The 19,770-nt window shown below is 49.1% G+C and overlaps 1 pseudogene; it reads left to right on the top strand.

The window, feature by feature from the left end:
• Window positions 1-12,076: 12,076 nt before the first annotated feature.
• On the top strand, window positions 12,077-12,241 carry LOC122237568 (annotated as a pseudogene).
• The last annotated feature ends 7,529 nt before the right edge of the window (window positions 12,242-19,770 follow it).

Below are 19,770 nucleotides of genomic sequence, written 5' to 3' on the forward strand. Positions count from 1 at the left end.
TGTCTGGATGATTAAAGCTTTCTAATACAGCTTGAAGTCTGGAATTGTGACACCTCCAGCTTTGGTTTTCATTTTCAGGATTGCTTTGAATATTCAGCGTCTTTTCTGGTTCCATACAAATTTTAGGATTGTGTGTTTTAGCTCTGTGAAAAATGCTGGTGTTATTTTGGTAGGTATTGAATTGAATATGTAGATTGCTTTGGGTAGTATTGACATTTTTAATTTTTAACAATATTTATTCTTCCAATCCATGAGCATGGAATGTTTTTCCATTTTTTGGTGACTTCTTCAGTTTCTTTCATAAGCTTTCCATAGTTTCAGCGTATATATTTTTCACCTGTTTGGCTAGGTTTATTCCTAGGTATTTTATGGTTTTTGGTGCAATTGTAAATGGCATTGATTCCTTCATTTCTCTTTCTGCTGCTTCATTATTGGTATTTAGAAATGCAACTGATTTCTGTGCATTGATTTTATAACGTGCAACTTTGCTGAATTCATCTATCAGTTTTAGTAGTTTTTGATATCATGTCATCTGCCATGAGTGAAAGTTTGACTTCCTCCTTGCTGCTTTGGATAGCTTTTATTTCTTTGTGTTGTCTGATTGCTGAGGCTAGGACTTCCAACACTATGTTGAATAACAGTGGGGCAAGTGGACATCCCTGTCTTGTTCCCGACCTTAGGGGCAAAGCTCTCAGTTTTTCCCCATTGAGGATGATATTAGAGGTGGGTCTTTCATATATGGCTTTTATGACCTTGAGGTATGATCCTTCTATTGCTACTTTCTTGAGGGTTTTTATCAAGAAAGGAAGCTGTATTTTGTCCAATGCTTTCCCTGTAGCTGTTGAGAGGATCACGTGGCTGTTGTCCTTTCTTTTATTGGTGATTTATCACATTGATTGATTTGCAGATATTGAACCAGCCCTGCATCCCAAGTATAAATCTCACTTGATCGTGGTGAATAGTTCTTTTAATGTATGGTTGTATCCAGTTTGCTGATGTCTTGTTGAGAATTTTGCATCCATGTTTATCAGGGAAATTGGTTTTGTAGTTCTCTTTTTCAGTGGGGTTGTTGTCTGGTTTTGGAATCAAGGTAATGCTGGCCTTGTAGAATGAGTTTGGAAGTTTTCCTTCCACTTCTATTTTTTGGAACAGCTTGAAAAGCATAGGTGTTAACTCTTCTTTAAATGTGTGGTAGAACTCCCCTGGAAAGCCATCTGGCCCTGGACTCCTGTTTGTTGGGAGATAACACTGAAACTTTGATTCTTAATTCCTGGTGACTCAATGTTTACACAGTTTTCATTTCTAATGTGGTAAATATTGATAACGCTCATAAACAAAACTCCTTTGGAATTCCAGTGTTTTAGAGTGTGAAGAGGTCTCGAGACCAAAACCTTTGAGGTCTGTCGATCCATTTAATGGGATTAAAGCTTAGCTGGATATGTGGCATGGGATTCTCATCTCTTACGACTGCCAGTGGATATGGAGGCTGGGCTTGTGCTCTGCCCAGTGCCAGATTGATTGCTAACCTTGCCACCTCACTTTGCAGGATGGTTTCCAGCTCACAGAGTTGGTGGACAAGCCCTCTGTCTTTCCGGGAAATCTGCATGGCAGTTGAGGTGGCCACACCGATGACCCACATGGCAGTAACTGCTGCTTCTGCTTTTCTGCTTCTGGGGCAGCCCGAGTGTTGTGGGGCTACTCTGTGGTGGCCTCAGGTTAACAGTCACCTGCACCCAACGCCCCGAGGGGCGCAGCCCCGTGACGTTGACCGCTGATCAGAGTCCCGACAGATAACCATCTGCCGCGTCCCTTCACCTGCAACTACAATTGTAGACAGAGCTCTGAACACAGTTTGGGTTCTGTGGTCTTAGGTTGGTAACTGCCTTTTCTACACCCCGTTCCTCTTTGAAACCGTGTTCCTGGGCTCGGCCCTCAGAAGAATGGCCTCCTTTGACTGAGTTTTCTGCTCTTTTGCCACTTGGGGTTGGAGAGGCCACACGTGCTGTCAGAAAACTCTTCTTACTCCTGGCGTATTTGTGGTCTCTCTCATTCTTCTGTTGAATGCATGACCCAGTTTTCTTGCCTTCCTTCGCCACCAAGCGAAGGGGAATCAGAACAAAAAAAAAATATTTTCAATAATTTTATGAGGAAATTCAGACGGACTGAAATTTCCCATTGGTTTAGCCCATGGGAAATTTCATCTTCGGTTTGTTTACACCGGACTTTCCAGAGAACTTCCAGGACTTAATATTTGCTTGACTATTCGGTGAGTGACATCATTTTACCCAAAATAGTTACATGCAAGGTCTGAATACAGAAACAGCCATGTTCTTTGGACTAGTTTTTACCTTTCTTATTATTACACTATTCCTTCTCAGGGGGGCGTCTTGTCTGATTAGTGTATTGTAGTATGATACACCCCTTCCCATTCTCAGTAAAACAATAGTAATAATGATATTGATTTGCATTAAGGGGTTCCGCAGTCTGCGCTTACTCCTTAGAGACCTTTAGTTTCATTTTACTCTGAAACTACCACCAAAAATATATAGCAAACCGTATAGCGTATCCGGAACCCCTGTAGAGCATCTCATAGGCAGAGTCTGGAGGCAGCAGGTTCAACATTCGCTGGGCATCCATAGTACGTAAGCAGCATATTTCCTTGTTTTCAGGGTTCTACACCCCCCCCCCCACATGTACTAGCCTCTTCCCTTCCTCTTTTCTGAGACTTGAAATTCCTGGAATACTGGGGGTTCCATCACGATGGAGAGAAGAGGAGGAGAGGTCTCCAGGAAAGGACGCTGGCTACCAGCTTCCACCGCACGGCGTCCTCCAAATAGAGAGAATGCAGGCTCTGATGATCCCTGATTCGGGAAGAACACTGGCCCCAGAGAACTCAGCCTGGACCCCAGGTGTCAGACCCCAAGTGGGATGCTGGAGACTAGCTCTGACCACCAGGGAGGAACTGGTCCCACCAGACTCAGTTTTAGGGGCTGGAGGTAGGATCTTCCTTTCCTACCTCACGTTGACTGCCCTGCCGGATCGCACATGTTCCGTACAACATTATACGTTTAAAGGTCACCATCGATGCCTCTGCCGTGTAAACCGGAGGGCCACGGCCCCGGAGCAGACTTGTTTGCGGTGGCAGTGTCGACGGCCCGGGTGAGTCAGGACGGCCGCACGGCTGGGGCCGCCTCTTCTGGTGAGGTCCCCCTGTCTGCACAGATGTTCCCGTGGCCTGAAGCGCCACGGTTTGGCGCTCGCACTGCTCGTGATGCATCATTTATGGACTAGCCGGTTCCAGGGCCCATGATGGCCCGTGCGTCTCCCGGCCAAGAGCCTCAGCTGTCTGGGGCATTTACGACAAGGCGAGCCGCCTCCGCACGGCGCCTGGAGTGGCCGTGAACGCCCTCTCTCGCTCTCCCCTTGGCTCACCGGGGCAGGGTCACGCTCACCTGCTTCGGGTCAGGGACCCCCGGTGAAGTGCGGAATGGCGATACCCGGGCGTTCTCTCCATCGGGTGCCGGATTGGGAGGGGGCCTTGGAAATCGTGCCGTTTAGCAAACACGTATTGCCTGTGGTATTAAGCCCTCCGCCTAATTGTTTCCCTTAACCCCACGACCACCCTCTGAGGAATACACCCAGAACTATCCTCCTCTTCGCAGGCAAGGAAACCAAGGTCAAGAGCGGTTAGATAACTTAGATACGGCCACACAGCTAGAGGTTCAGTGGCCGAGTGGCCACTCCCGGGAGCCCAGCGTTGGCGGTGACGCTGGTCACTGCCTGAGACGGTCTCTGTGTCCCTTGCTGGCTGCTCCCCGGGCCTGGAGGGCGGGGGATGAGAGCGAAGACCCCGTGCCTGCCCCCGGACTGTCCCCCACACCCCGTGGTGCGGGCACGTCCAGGTGAGCACAGGGAACTCACACGCGGGGCTTTTCAGAGTTGAGGTCGAACTGGAACGTGCACAGAAGTTCACTTATCCGACCAGCAGCTCCGGGATTTCTTTCGGTGACATGTCACCGTATCCGACGCTGGGCCCACCGGGGACTGGGCGCTCGAGGGCTGGGCCTGCGTGAGAAGGACAGGGTCCTGCCGACGCCTCGCCGTTGCTGCTCAGGAAGCACTCCTTGGAGGAACAAGTCGATGAAAAGTGACGCTGACTGCCACTGGCTTCTCTCCCGACCCCGGTGAAAGCCGGCCACCACGTGGAGGTGACCGGGGCCGGGGGCGGGACAGCTGGGGAGGACCCTCCTGCTGGCCTCCAGGCCCCCCGTTACCTCACTCAGCCGCCTCTGGGCTCTGGGTTGAGTCCAAGCGTGTATTTTCAGAAAAGACTCTGTTAGGAAAACAATGTGTTTGCAGCAGGCAGAGGGAAGGCAGAGGGGGCGTCTGGGGATGGTGATGTGGGCATATGGGCAGAACCCCCTGGTCGGGCCCGGAAGGAGAAGACGGACGGTGACGTCTGGGTCGTCCTCAGCGAACAGGGGTTTAGTTCCCTCTGGCCTCGGAGGGGGTGATCCGTACTGTCGTCTCCAGCCTCTAGTGAGGGCCATGAATATTATATTCTCTCCAAGAAAAGCAAGGCACCACACAATTTCAGGAGCCCGGTGGACCCCCTGGATCTGGCTGGCTTTAGAAACTTTGCGGTAGAGGGGCGCCTGGATGGTTCAGTCGGTTAAGCATCCGACTCTTGGTTTCACCTCAGGTCACGATCTCATGGTTTGTGGGTTCGAGCCCCGCATCAGACTCTGTGCTGATGGCAAGGAGCCTGCTTAGGATTCTGTCTCCCTCTCACTTTCCGCTTTCCAGCTCATGCTCTCTCTCTCTCTCTAAAGGAAATAAACATTAAAAAAAAGAAACTTTGCACTAGAGAGAAGAAAAGGGATCATCACCGTAGGCCAGGCCAAATGAACAACAGTACAGGTATCCGAGGCTGTCCATTTGTTCTTTTATTTATTTACTTATATTTTCTACTTACTTATTTATATATATTTTTTATTTTCTATAATTTATTGTCAAGTTAGCTAACATACAGTGTATACAGTGTGCTCTTGGTCTTGGGGGTAGATTCCCATGATTCATGGCTTCCATACAACACCCAGTGCTCATCCCAACAAGTGCCTTCCTCAATGCCCATCACCCATTTTCCTCTCCCCTCCACCCCCCATCAGCCCTCAGTTTGTTCTCTGTATTTAAGAATCTCTTACAGTTTGCCTTCCTCTCTGTTTGAAACTACATTTTCCCCTTCCCTCCCCCCCACGGTCTTCTGTTTGTTGTCTTTTAAACATCTGTATCATTTAATGAAATTACAGTCTTTAGCATTAAGAAATGGTCACAAGAATGCTAGTTCTTTCTATGTGTCAACTCGTTTTGTCCCTTGACTGGACTAAAGTTCACCTGGAAAAAATTCTGTACCCCTGAAACACAGAACACATGAAGGGTCATTCAAAGCTCTCTTTTGTGGGAGGGGGAGGCTCTGAGAGGTGAGGAACAAGTTCACCAACTTACTTCCCTGTAGGGTCACAGAAGAGGTGCACATCTTTACTAAATGTCTTCAAGGGCTTCCAGAAATCTGCCTGGGATCCCTGATGAAATGGTCACGGGACGTGATATTACTGCCTCTGCTGCTATCTGAGGCTTTCACGGGTTTATCTAGGTTGACTCACCCGGGCCACACGGCCAGGCCAGTGCACGGACACGGGAATTCCCAGAACCCCCCCACAAAGCTGTGTCCACGTCCTGCATTCGATGTTTTTGCCTTAATGAGGCTGTTAGCCTTTCGGCAACAGGAAGCAGTCACATCGCAGAGCCTGTGACCCCAGCCCTGGTCTGGACACTGGGCGTGAATAGAATCGGAGCGGGGGGGTTTGGGGTGGGGGGTCCAGGTGGGAGCAGGGCTGTGACCTTGGCAGGGGCGTTGGCTTGGCAGAGACCTTGCCCCAGGCCTGCCTTCTTGGACCGAGCCTCTCTGTGGCCAGCTGTGGCCCCATGACCCTGGCCCATGCCGGGGACGGCGGGAAGCGTGGTGGGAACGGCCGCCCTGTGTTAACACACCTGTGTTTTCCTCCCAGCTGTTTGCTTCACAACAGGGTTGTGCCTCTGGCAATCGTGAAACGCATGACACTGCCCACCCATACCCGCTGCTATGTAACATTTGTTGGCACTCACCATCGGGGTTGAACTGCCTTATTGTATGTATTTTTATTTAAAAAGGGACAGCAGAATCCTTTAGGTCTGGGAATAAGCCAGCCTGGCCCAGTGTTGAGTGCAGAAATATCCCATCTCCCTTCTGTGCCCAGGATTATTTTTGTTTTCTTCGATACACAACCTAGATACGGCTACAGCAAGGAAATCGGTTGATTTTTGAAAGCAGAACTCCTTTCCTGTTTATCAGTTTTGAAAAAAAAAAAAATTCCACTGCTGTTGACCATGATGCCAGTTTATCTCTGTGGGTGGTGTTCAGTTCATCTGCTCCGGGCTGCCATATTGCACCAAAGGAAGTAGCCATCGTGTCTTCGAGCCAAGGTTCGTGAGTTAATGTCATTAGTAGGATTGATCCTTAGCTCCTGGCACACAGGTAGGGCCTGGTGGTAGGTGGGACGTGGGCTGTGGCACGAGCCCACCGTGGACACTTAGGAGTTCGGTGACCGCGGCAAGTGTCTTGCCAACCGACCCAAGCTTCCCGGGGCCTCATCGTGATGTGAACGGCATGCCCTAAGTGGGAGGGCGCTGTCGTGGCTGGTGGCTGGAGCTCTCAGTCTACTGCCTCCTGGCCATGTCTGGAGCCACTCCAGTTCAAGCTCCATAAGGGCAGAAGCGCGTGGCTCTTCTGTCCTTTGCTGTATCTCCAGAGTGTGGTGCCCAGTGCAGAGCAGCCGATCAACAAATATATATGGACTAGATGAGTAAATGAGTGACTGAACGGATACTAGGGTGTGTGTTGGAACATAGCCTTCTCGAAGCACGTTCTTTTCATGAGTAAGGTGCACCGGATGCCTCAGGAGAATTTTGTGCCCGCCCAGCCGCTCTCTCCCGCCTGCCTCACCATGCTCCTGCCTCCATGGATGAACGAAAGAGGTTGAGTGAAAGGGGGACACGTCCTTGAAAATCCGCAGGCACCCAGGGGGAGGGTTCTACTGGGAGCCCGGGTATTAAAGATCTTAACATTTAAAATTGTGCATTTAGCTTACAAATTGTTGCATGCAGTGCCTCCTTACCTTCCTCCTTATCTTGACCGGGGTGGCCAGCTTCAAATGTGCAATTCACATTCCTTGAGGCCTCGTCCAGCTCGCGGCAGCAGAGGGAGAGCTGGCTTCCAGCCCCAGCTGCCCAGAACCCTTCTCCCTCCACATGCATCGCCTCTCACAGTGCCTCCTGGACCTCACTCCACCTGCTGGGGGCCTCCTGTCGAGTGTGCACTCTCCAGACCGAGTACCCAGCCCCTCAGTCACCACCTGCAATGGCGACCGTGGTCCCCCCGCCCGGATTCAGGGGTAGACACATCGCAGTGGGTTTTCTGGAGGAGGACAGAAGACCAGGGAAGGGGCAGCACAGGCCCTGGAAAGTGGCTGGGTGATACCTGGGCCAGGGATTCTGGGGTCCTGGGTATACCCCAAATATAGTGTAAGTGGGGTCCTGTCCCCCGAGGGACATGTCCTGGTCCCACAGACTCCCGCCCCCTTGGAGAAAGGAGCAGCGGGGGATATCAGAACGGGGGCCTCCAAACCGCAGGACCAAGGTAGGGGCTCCACTGGTCAAAGAATGCCCCCTCCTTACGGCTGTGACACATGATAGGCCCCGGGAGAGGAAGGAGCCCACAGAAGGGCTGGCCTCTGTTTCCCTCACACAGGACGTGTTGGGCCAGGTTTTAGGCCAGTGTGGTAAAAGCTGCTCCCTGCTCTGCGGCCTCCAGGGCCCAGCCGGCTCTCCTGCGCCCTAAGAATAGCCCTGCAAGGCACCTTCCCTGACATCACCTGCTCGTGATTTGCACACCAGCCCCGGTCAGACCAGCCTAAGTCCTCACTCCACCTCAGAGAGGAAGTGGAGGTTCCAGAGGCCGGAAAGGCCTGGTTGGGACCGTTTCTGCCCAGAAGAGGTTCAAGGCCTCAGCCAGAAGCATGCGGCCGAGTGAAGGAAGGGACAGGTGCAGGCCCAGAACCCCCTTCTCTGTTGGCCTTCCCCAACCAGGGTCAGGATGGTTCCAGTTCGGCACTATGGCGCCGGCCTGGGCTCTGGGTTTTGCTCGGTCTCGAGAATGTCAACAACCCAGCCTGCTCTGATGGTCTAGCGCCCTAGCTCTGGGGGCAAAGGTGGCCCTGGACAACTTGGACGGGGCCCTCCCTCCAGACTTGCAAATTAGCCCAAGACTGAGGCATGTCACAGCCTCCCTGTCTGCAGTGACTTCTCCGAGGGACCCCAGGGCCCTGAGTCAGAGGCAGTTTGCCCTGCCTTTTGAGTCCCTAGGCCTCACTCGTCCCCTGGATCTCCAGGCTCTCACTCACGAAGCACGTGGGCAGCTTCTGGCCTCCCTGAGCCCCTCATCCCCAGCAGGGTGAGGGCACCAGGCACGGAGGCTCGTACCATTGTGTCTCCTTGTCCAGGCTTTGAAGGTCCAGGCTTCGAGGCTACCGGGAGAGGCGACTCCTAAGAAGTATAGGTGTTTAGTGCTTGTGGGGTGTTGGTGAGCAGGTGCAGGAGATGGGGGGGTGCGGGCCGCATGTTCTCAACCTTTCCCCTCTGTGTGTGTCAGCCTATGGCAGGGCTTTTCGGGGCAGCTGTTTCCAGATGTCCCATGTGGCACGGGGACCCTTACTGTCTCTTGGTGGCCAGTGGAGCAAAATGCAGCTCCGTTCTGCTGTGTATCCTTCCCTCCCTTATTTTCCCACCCCCTCTCTGTGCCTGTCCTGGACTGTATCTTCCGGTAAACCAGGCGATCTAAGCCTGGCCTCAGTTTCTACCTCCTAGACAACCTGAGCTAAGTAAGGCCTCGAGGTAGCCATCTGGGGCCGGGTTTCCTCAGTCTGCAGACGTGTCCCCTTCAGACGGCTGTTCCCGGCCTTCTGCTCCAGCTTTCATGTCCCTTTGTAAAGTTTCTTCTGTTCCAGCTTCCCTGGAGGAAAAAACAAAACAAACCAAAAATGAATCATAGAGCAATAGGCGCTTGGCTGGAAATCCCGACTCACGAGCTTGACCGGAGCGGTCAACGTATCACAGCACTTGGGAAAGTGACTGCTGCAGTCAGCCTGTCTGTCTGTGCTTGTATCACAGCACTTACTGTGTGGCCTCAGGAAGGTTACTCGGCCTCTCTGGACCTCAGCATCAGCTTTTGCAAGATGAGGATAATGCCAACATCCATGCCACAGGACTGTTGAACAGATTAAATGAAAGAAGCTCAAAGCCAGGCCCATAGTAAGTACCCAAAACATGGTAGTTAACATTATGAGCTACCCTCTTGGTCAAGTCTTAGCCTCGTTGACCTGCCGGCTCTTCAAATATTTGATAATTGTTACCATTTGTTGAGTGTTTTCCTCACACCCAGAACTTCACCCAAACCTCTTCGCTTAACCGTTTGGCACTTTGTAGTGAGGAAACTGAGGCTTAAGATGAGCCAGAGGGCAAACGTGTTGAGTCAGAAGTTGTGCTCAGGTCCGTCTGATGCCACAGCCTCTATTCTTTCCTGTACACGGCACTGAAGAACATTCCCATTCTTCCCTTAGGCCCAAGGTACCTGCCCTTTCTTTTCTCCACAAGCCTTCCAGGCTGGCCTTGGGGGCGCAAGGAGGAAAGGGCAGGTGTTAAGCCACAGTGAATGGGCTCCACCAGGAGGGGAAGGTATGAGGGCTGGAAGCTGCGAAGAAGCAAGCTCGTGGCAGGTGTTACCATGTACAGCAGGCCTTTCCTAATGAGCAAAACAAGAAGAGAAAACTGACAAACAGAATTTGGCTCCGTTTGAAGGTGTGAAGAGAACAGCCCAGCTCTGAGAGACATTTCCATGGAGCGCAAGACCCCGGAGGCCTGGCTCTGCCGATGCCGGGAGGGCTGCGGTCACTGCCCAGCTTGGAGAGCAGCTGAGGCCCTGCCCTGAGGTCAGGCTGACGGACTTGTCTGCAGTGCCTCTCTCTCTCTTTAAGGTTTATTTATTTATTTATTTTGAGAGAGAGAGAGAGACAGAGAGACAGAGAGAGACAGTGTGTGTGCAAGCAGGGGAGGGGCAGAGAAAGGCAGAGAGAATCCCAGGAAGGCTCCACACCATCAGCACAGAGTCCAACGCGGGGCTCCCGAACTCACGAACTGTGAGATCACGACCTGAGCCAAAACCAAGAGTCGGAGTTTGACTGAGCCAGCCAGGTGTCCCTGCAGTGCCTCTCTTGAGGACACAGACACGTCTCCCCTCTGAGAGTCCGTGTCCCCTATGGTTGGACGGTGAGGGGTCATGAGAAGGGCAGCCCTGAAAGAGTCTGGCTGACACCTGCTGACAGGTATGACTGGGGTGGTCAAGCCCCGCCATTCACCTGGGCCGAGAGAAACACCGTCCTGTCACCAAGCAGTAGAAGCATGACTGTTATTAGTCTTTCTTTTCGAATTGATGCAAAAGGTGGCTTCTTCCACCCTCTCACACGTGTGGTCACCTGGGGTGAGATGCAAGGACAGCGTGAGGTTGCGGCCGCCGTTGTTAGCTCCTTTGGGACGGCACTGGTCGGGTCCTTCCACTGCTCAGTGGTGGCAGCCATCAGGGGGCATCAGGGCACTCCCGACAGTTGTTGGGGTTATGACGCTCTGATTTTTAGAGCACTTGGCCGTCATTAACTAAATGCCCACCCCTGATTACCGCCAGGCCGAGCTTGGCCGAGGTCTGAGGTCTGCAAACGTAGCATGGCGTCCATGCCACCTCCTCTGCCAGCTGCGAGGAACCTGCTTTCACTGGCAGCGATGATAACATCTCGGGCTTGACCTAGTTTTTTATTTTTAAACTTCACGGGCGTTGTTTGTCTAACTCAGCCTTTCAATAGCTGTCTGAGATTTGGCCTCTTACGAAACCGCCATAACAAAAAGAGACCTTTCAGGCAGCCGTGGGGGAGAGGGGTGCTTTAAGGACCAGGAAATGGGAAGACAAAGCCCCGGGTGATTTTCAGGTATTACAAAGGGCCTTCTGATTTGTATTTTAGAGGAAATGTGGAAGGTCTGTATTAGCATAAGTGATACCATAACGCTAAGTAAAGTGCAGATGAAATTCCCCCTTGTAATTTACCAGCTTCCCTCTGGTATTCGTGGATTTCAGAAGTAACACCAGCTGGGTTCATCTCCAGAAAATTCCTCCTTGGGATTGCTGATCCATTATTGGGAAGTGTGGTGGGTTTTTGTTTTGTTTTGTTTTGTTTTTTTCTCTCTTTCATTAAAGAAAGTGTGCTTTGGCCCAAAGGAGAAATGTTTTGAAGATAGATCTGGATTTGGGTTTTGGTTCCGAGATTTGGTGACTTGGGACCCTGGGAAAGTGCATTTCTGATCTTCCACTTCCTCATCTGTAAAAGGGGGATCGAAGTGAAGATCTCAAGGGGTCGTCAAGATCGGAGGTAACGTGCATGGAAAAGAGCAGAGAGAGGAGTTTCAATTAGTGCGCGTTCGCCGAGACAGAACGGCCGGTGGGCGGGCAGAGTTCGAGCAAGTCACCAGGTAGTGAAAGCACCGAGGCTGCTCCGTCAACGCGAGGTGCTTCTGTATTTTTCATGAAGAGTGAAGGAACAAACACGGGCAGCATCTGTCAGCGATGAACCAAATCACCGGTGGGAGAAACAAGATAAAAGCCTTGTAGGGCCCTGTGCTGCCTGCTGGCTCTTGGTTCAAAGACAAGGAGCACCTGATAATTCCTTAGGAGACTGTCCCTCCACGGCAAGGACAGCATGCCGGAGAGGACTTGATCACTTAGGGACTCTGGACGGGTAAATAAATCTCTACTTCCTGCATCTTCCAACCCAGATGCGAGACACCCGCTCGTTTGTTTTTATTAAGCTGATTGTGTTTACCTTCTGAAACTTCGCCTCAAGGCAAAGCAAGGGGCTGGGAGTAGAAAAGTACGGGTGTTAGCTTTGCGCGGTGGCAGTATCGAAGCCAATGAGGTTTATCCGAGGCGCGATTATTGCTAATAGAAAATATGGATGTCATTCTAGGCTGTTCCAAGTGCATCCCTTCAGCTGCTGGATTTACGCTCCCTCACGTGTAGGTGAGGGTTTGGAATGGGGGGTGCCTTGGGGGCTGTCCTGCTCTGGGATTCTGGGGCCCCTACTAAATGGGGAGTGGCCATCTGGGCCACGTTCTACTCGTGCTGGGGCACATCCCATTGGCAAAACAAGCACCTGGCCAATCCCATCGTACATGGGGTAGGAAAGCATGCTTTCTTCCAAGGGCATGGGGGAGTGACTATTTGCTAAGCTATAATTCAGTTTGTCACTGCCCGTCTGAAGGCAAAGAATTTAATTAAACAAATTCTCGAGCTCTCCGTCAGCTTTGTGTCTCTCCAGTTCCTATATAAAACATTCCAGGGAGCTTAGCTCTTCATCAGTGGAAACTGTCTAGTCATGCCCTGATCAGAATTCAAGGCCAAGCAGGGACCATTATTTGAGCTGTAGATTTAGCTGTTTGGTATTCACACATCCCTAATGATCTTGGAAAGTATAATGTTTTCTAACAGCTGTAAAGACAAGAGATTCTAACATGATCAACTATACATAATATCCATGGAATTACATTGAGTAATGTAATGATGTGTTATGCTGTAATTAACACATTATGAATACCTAATTTGAAAGGTTAATGAAATTGACAAACATACGAACACTGTGGGTATCATCAATAACACTTAATGACAAATCTCTTGTTTTCATTTACGGAATCAAATAAAATGGGAAGATTCCACCACTACAACTGCATTTTTTTTTGGTCATAAATTAAAAAGAGTCTGCACGATATATTTTGTTTTAATTTGGAGTGTAGGTTTGCAGAGTATTTTATACTGCAGATCTATGTGTAAATGATATTTAACACAACAAGCTCATAATTATTTTAAATGATCATTTTGTAGTTTTTCTGCAAAGGGTTATACTTACTAAGGGGGAATATTTTTTAGTTAGATCAAAGGAAGCGCCAGGACCAAGGGCAACTGCCATGGGAAAGCCATCCTCAACAGCAAGCTGTGTTCCTGCAGGAGGACCTTCCCATCTGGGCTAAAGATTTACAGTTTGTCATCTTAAAACCGGGAAGAATGATGTAAGAAGAAAATTTTGTTTCCCTTCAGATCCCTGGGTGAACTTTCAGTTTAACTGATAGGTTTTAAAGCCATGGAATCTACATCAATAAGCTAATTAATGTCAATAAAACTCAAACAAATAGAAGGGGCCCACTTTATTTTCATTTCTGATATAAAAGTCCTAAAAGAATGGATATCATCCATGTTAATGTTTTCATAGAAAGAAAAATTTTGTTCTTTTTTTTTAATTTTATTTTTATTTTTTAATTTACATCCAAGTTAGTTAGCATCTACTGCAACAATGATTTCAGGAATAGATTCCTTAGTGCTCCTTGCCCATTTAGCCCATCCCCCCTTCCACAACCCCTCCAGCAACCCTCTGTTTTTTCTCCATATTGAAGAGTCTCTTCTGTTTTGTCCCCCTCCCTGTTTTTATATTATTTTTGTTTCCCTTCCCTTATGTTCATCTGTTTTGTCTCTTAAAGTCGTCATAGGAGTGAAATCATATGATATTTGTCTTTCTCTGACTGATTAATTTCACTTAGCATACTACCCTCCATTTCCATCCATCTAGTTGCAAATGGCAAGATTCCATTCTTTTTGACTGCTGAGTAAAACTCCACTGTGTGTATATATATATATATATATATATATATATATATACCCTATCTTCCTTATCCATTCATCCATCGATGGACATCTGGGCTCTTTCCATACTTTGGCTATTGTTGATAGTGCTGCTATAAATATTGGGGTGCATGTGTCTCTTCTAAACAGCACACCTGTATCCCTTGGATGAATGCCTAGTAGGGCAATTGCTGGGTCGTAGGGTAGTTCTATTTTTAGTTTTTTGAGAAAAATTTTGTCCTTGAGTTCTTACCTCTACATCAATAATGCCAATACTAATACCAATACTACAGTATTGATAAGAGTAATGATAAGAAGGATGACTTCACATTACACAAAATACCTTAAATACACAATTGGTTGGACCCTTTTAGAAAGCCAGTAAAATTATTGAGAAAATGTTGTAACTCCATTTTGTTAACGATGAAATGAAATCTGGAGAGCTTAAATGACTTGCCCAAAGTATAATGGTTAAGACATGACAGGCTGTGACCTGCTAATTCTGTGCTTTTCCCGCTAAGCTTCACATTTCCATCTCTAGGCTTCCAGAAGCCATAGTTTTCTGTTAGCCATTTGTAGTTACACATTATTTTTGTTTTAAGTGACTAGTTTTCTGATTGTCAAAGTAACAAGTGGCCATTGTAGAAAATTTGAAAATATAGTGGAATATAAGGAAAAAATAGTAACCACCCTACTCCTGGAATCCAGCCCTGCAAAACTAACACATATTAACTGTTTCTCGTGTGTGTGTGTGTGTGTGTGTGTGTGTGTGTGTGTGAACTCCATCCTTCTTTGTCCTAGGTTTTTCAGATGGTTGGATGTGACCAATCAGGATTTTGGAGGACACCAGGTCACAAAGCTGACCCAGTCCTGAGCCTCATGGAATCACAGAATCTGGGGGTCAGACAAAATGTAGGAATTGCTTTTGCAACATCTCAGGAAAACGGGCTTCCCACTCCCATTTGACAGCCTCAGTTATTGTCAGGCTTACCGCTCATGTGTCGCTGTCCCCTGATGGTGTCTCAGGCTGTCCCAAGGCTGCTTTCTGGGTGGGGAGGGCTTCTTGGAGAGTGCTGAGAAGTTGGAATGTTCCCTCTTCATTCCTCAGACTCTCCAAGTCCACTTCACAACCAATTTCAAGTCACTTAACCTCTCTGAGCCTATCTTCATCTGTCACGTGGTGATAGAAGTGTGGGATCAACACCTTGAATGGTGCCCAACCAGCGCTCATCCTCCATTAAGTGTTAATCCCTGAGATTGGTATTATTGTCATGACCACTGCCTCTGCCTACCTCGTTGGCTGTAGGCATGGACTGGGTCCGCTAGTACTCACTGGTTCCCCAGACGCTGTGCACCTGTATGTCTCCCCCTGATTCCCGTACCTTCCTCCTTAGGGGAGGCTCTGGAATATCCTCCTTCCTAGCCTGGTGCCCACACCATGCCCCCTCCCACCCTCTCTGAGAACTCTGGTTCACTGGAAGGAACTCAGCTCCAACCCACTTGCCTGGGGCACCCGGCCTCAGTGTGGGAGCCCAACGACTGGGGTGTGGGTGGGGGTCCAGCCTTTTTTTTTTCACTTTTGGAGTATTTACTTAACAACCATGAGCCTCAGTGTTCTCACTCTTAAACCAAAGGGAATGTGCTGTGAATATGAATTGAGGCGAGCCCCTGAAGGTGTGTTCAGGTAACACGTGTGCTTGAGGTATTGGCCATCTCCTCCTTCACAGGCATTTTCTCTCTTGGTCCTCACTGCCACTCGGGAAGCAGGTGTCGCTACAGGTAAAAACACTGAGCTCTGTGGGAGAAGTGACAGGCTCAAGGCCACCCAGATCCTCTGACTGGGCTCAGAGGTGAATCTAGGACTCCAGATCCTACGTGTTATCTATCATAACGTGCAAACGTACTGTGACTGATCTAGTAGCTTTTCAAACTTTTTTGAATTAAATCAATTAAATCAAGTACAGCAGCAGAATACTATGATATTCTGATCTCGTATTTAAGTAATTTATTTGCATTTTATGCTGGGTTTTGATGCAGGACCGGGAAATCAACAAAACTTTTATTTTAAAGGGGAAAAAACTAGATGGATAGAGAAATTGCCTTCTCATAGCAGAGTACCAAAGGGAGTGTCCCAGGCTGCTTATTTTTTGGAGATTGAGACCCCAAATGTCACAACACTGGCATTCAAAAGCCCAAAAGGTGAAGCAGCTTCTTCTGGCATATTTGTGATGTTTCCTGTCACCAGAGTCTGTGCCTGGGATAACAGCAATACATCCATGTGCTTTACTCTGCACAGAACATTTTTTTCAGCCTTGCTTGTTAGTAGATGTAAGCCAGCCAGTAACCCCGTGGTGTGTGTGTGTGTGTGTGTGTGTGTGTGTGTGTGTGTGTGCGCGCGCGCGCGAGCATACGCGTTGCATACTGCCCCCATCCCCTCGGGGATCTCCCTGGCAGCCCACGGGGGCTGTCCCCCTACCCCAGATTTCGTCTTGCAGCTTGCCCTTCTGAAATTGCTTCAGGTATGATTCTATCTCGAAGACTGAAGATCGGACTTGAAAAGGAGCCAGCTCTCATAGTGTCATTCCTGACAGATTTCTTAATTAATCTGCTCAGATTGTCAATAGTGTAATTCACTGTTGATTTAGAAACTAGTTATATGAGCACTGCTTAGTGCCATTGTGGGAAAACATCTGAATAATTCAGCTAATAGATGGGAAACTCACCCAGATTGCTGGGGCACAGGGAGCAAAGAGCTAACTCGCATGAGATGAGCTCGAGCAGGGTGATTCCAGCAAATTCCAGGGAGCGGGGAGAGGTTGTCATATTATTGGGGGCAGCAGCTGCCTGGTTTAATTATTGTCATTTCGGTTTTTGGAAAAAGGAACGTGGGCCTGGTATTCTCACAGGCAGAGGCCATTAGCACACTCTTGAAAAATATTGCAGAATTTCAGTGTAAAATGTGTGATCTCGTTGATTACTAACTCAGAGCTACTCAGCGTGTTAGTGGGTCTCATTCTTGCGATGCCATATTATTTTTATATGATTCTTATTCAACATATGTGAGTTTAGTGATATGTACCATCCAAGGAATATAAAAATGACTTCCTTCTCTTCTGGGAGATTCGTAATTATTTGGGGGTTTCCTAGAATTGAATAGATGTCTCCTGAGATTGGGGGGATCACCCATTTTACACCAAAACTTGGAGCTGTGTTGAAAATGAAGTTTATAGGTTGGTGAGTCTGCTTATGTGAAGAGTCTTACGTAAACATAAAAACTCAATCACTTTTAGTTATATACTTAACATTTTGTTTTTATTGAAAATCGTAAAATTATATGAAGTTGAGCTGTTATACTAAATTTTTTTGCCATGGTGGTTAGAGTTTTAACAACCCTTAAGTGCAGATGAGTTAGTGGCTAAATGTAAATGTTAATCAGAATCATGGTGCTTTTGATAGGAAATGTTAATTCAGTTCCATTTATCTGCAGCTTCTCACGCTTGTCTTCTATTTTCTATCTCCCTTTCTCCCCCCCAACATCCTCGCATGCATGACAGCTCATGTGCACACACACAAACATACATGTGCACACAGTACACCAACACATACACACGTGCACGCACCCACGTGTGCACACACAGGCACATGCACGCACACTCTTGTCTGTCACCTCTCTTCCAGCTTTCTATGGCGAGGTCTTCAGAAAAAGGGAAAGAGCAAACAGCATCCAAGGCTGATAGCCTGACACTGACGGACTTCTAGCAGGTGAGAGGCAATTCTGCATGGGGTTCTGTGGCCTTGGATTTGAATAAAGGCAGGACTGATTTTTAAATCCTAAACTACACTGGGAGCCTTAGGGGACACGATTGCCTTTTGGGGGGGTAGTGAACAGAAATGCAGCAAACGGTCCTTGAATGCATCCTGGCTGTCTGGAGAGGACATGGGTAAAGTAGGGCGTGGGTTAGAATCCTGCTTGGCTGGAGAGAACACGCCAAGTCACAGTGGACCACACGGAGATAGGGATTCTCTCTCTCACCCAGGAAGTCTGGCGTGTGCAGCCGGGGGCTGGGGCGGCCACTCCACATCACCAGGGACCCAGGCTCCTTCTGTCCTGCTGTTCCACCATCCTGGTCCGCGCACGATTTGCTCAAATCCCATGGTTCATTCATGGTCAAGATACGTGTGGGCGTTCGCGCTATCACACCCGTATCTCAGAGAGAAGGAAAGAGGCAGAGGACAAGGGGCACCGCTGCCCTCCCTTCTGCTTTTATTAAGCAGCTGTTCCGGAAGCGCTCCTTCCTTCGCCTCCACGTATTTCATCTTGCACATCCTTGGCCGGAGCCCAGAGGGCCACACCTAGCTGCGGGGAGGCTGGGCAACGTCGTCTTTTCAGCTGGACACAAATAACACTGACGTTGTGTTACGGGAGAAGAGGGGACCGGGAATTCGATGGTAGCCTGAAGGCCACTTCCACAAACAGTAGACGCTATACAACATGCAGTTGTTACAGCTCTAATGAAACCACAAATAAGGGCTTCCTATTTTTACCGAGTGCCTGGGTATTTTGAATGGAGAAGATGATTTGAAAGGATGATTGTTTCACGAGAGCCCGAGACAACAGCACTGATCACGGCTCTCTGTCACTTGTGCTGTCTACAACCCCAGCTCCGGTCAGGGAGTCGAGGGGCTGATAGATGCTATCAGTATGGAAAGAATGGGTGACAGGTCCCTGAGTTTTCTAATAGCATTTGGAGAACGGTATGCCTTTTGTTGAAAAAAAAAAAAAAACAAAACGTATTGTTATTTATGTGTGTAACACCAGCCTTGTCTGATCGGGTATTCCCTGGGAATCTAATTTGTAAATAATTACTTGACAGAATGGAACTGGCTGGAAAAGTCTGAATATGCGGAGGCATATTAGAGGCAAGTTAGGAAAGCCAACCCTCAGGGCCCAGACACAGCGGACGCACTTAGCCAGTCATTAGCAGAGGTGCTGGGAGCAGCTGGTCTACCTGGGATCCTGACGGAACGCCTGTCCCCAAAGAACGGATACGGGGACAGCCAGGTTTTTCTCCCTGTGCAGAGTGGGAGGGCGGTGTTCAGGGGCAAGGAGGTGCTAGGGACTGAGGATTGGTGTCCCTGCCAGATTCTCGTGTGGAAGCCCAATTCCTAGTGTGGTTGCATTTGGCGATGGGCCTCCGAGGAGGTAACCAAGGTTAATTGAAGTCATGAGGGTGGGGCCGTGATCCGATAGAATCAGTGTCCTTGTGAGAAAAGGAGGATATGCCAGGGCCTTCTGTGGATGGAAGCACCTGGGAGAGGTCACGTGAGGATAGCGAGAAGGCGGCTGTCTAGCGAGAGAGACAGGGAGAGAGCTCTCGCCAGCGTCCATCCCGCTGGACCGTAGTCTTGGACTTCCGCTTCCCGAACTGTGAGACAATAAATGCCCCTGCTTTGAGCTGGCCTGGCTGTGCTGTTTTGTTACAGCAACACAGACGCGCTAATACGGGGCGGTGAAATGGATGTGGGTGCCTCGGAAAGAATGTCAAAGCCAGATCCTGATAGTCTTGACTGGTCCCGTGGCTGTCCCGATGCTTCTGTTTTCACCACTGATGGGGCGCCAGCCTGGGCCTCCTCACTTGCTTTACTCTCTGCGGTGAACACCCAGCCTTCCCCTCTCCTACTGATTCATTCTTCAGGTTATTCGTTTTAGCAGAGTGAGCACCTAGCAAGTCCCAACAGCCACGGGAAGAGGAAGGAGCCCGAGCTCTCGTGGTGACCCAGGGGGCGAACGCAGACAGCGGGGCCAGTATTCGTTACCTCTTCGGTGCCCTTCCTGCCGGCAGGGTCTACGGCAAATGCTCAGTAGTGCTGAATTGTAGGAGGCTCACACTAAGCCTGCGAGGGAG

This window comes from Panthera tigris, chromosome A3 (genome assembly GCF_018350195.1).
Source record: "Panthera tigris isolate Pti1 chromosome A3, P.tigris_Pti1_mat1.1, whole genome shotgun sequence".
Taxonomy (NCBI): Eukaryota; Metazoa; Chordata; class Mammalia; order Carnivora; family Felidae; genus Panthera; species Panthera tigris.